Source organism: Penaeus monodon, chromosome 29 (genome assembly GCF_015228065.2).
Source record: "Penaeus monodon isolate SGIC_2016 chromosome 29, NSTDA_Pmon_1, whole genome shotgun sequence".
In the NCBI taxonomy this organism is placed as follows: Eukaryota; Metazoa; Arthropoda; class Malacostraca; order Decapoda; family Penaeidae; genus Penaeus; species Penaeus monodon.
In genome coordinates, this window is record NC_051414.1 from 13,224,812 (window position 1) to 13,225,157 (window position 346).

General features: G+C 32.7%; 1 protein-coding gene and 1 long non-coding RNA gene across 8 annotated transcripts in view; one reads left to right on the plus strand and one right to left on the minus strand.

Annotated features, from left to right (window-relative positions):
• Positions 1–346, plus strand: part of LOC119591975 — a 47,801-nt gene that overhangs the window by 46,484 nt on the left and 971 nt on the right. The gene's annotated exons all lie outside the window — the stretch shown is intronic.
• Positions 1–346, minus strand: part of LOC119591973 (DNA-directed RNA polymerase II subunit RPB1-like) — a gene marked incomplete at its 3' end in the record, with an annotated part of 21,999 nt that overhangs the window by 17,749 nt on the left and 3,904 nt on the right.

The following is a 346-nucleotide window of genomic DNA, read 5'->3' on the forward strand; positions in this document are numbered from 1 at the left end:
CTCTTTTCCACAAATACAACAAAATCATATCTACAAATATGAACACAAAATTATGACTTTTATAAGTGTGAGGTGAATTTGTAATCAGCTTTTGTGTCATAACTTCTAAGTCACTGAATTACTCATGATCTTCCCAGAATGAGAGAGTTTTTAGCGTGACATCACGCAGTCGTTTTCCGTGGTTAGCTACTTTTATATATTTCGACCCTATTTCGTTTCCTTCGCACGCAGACAAATGAAACTGTTCCATTAATCTTGGCCTTTTTAAACCATTTTTTTTTACAAAACGAAAATAAGCTGTTTTACATTTTTTTCACTGTGCTCCTTTCATAATAAACATTACATG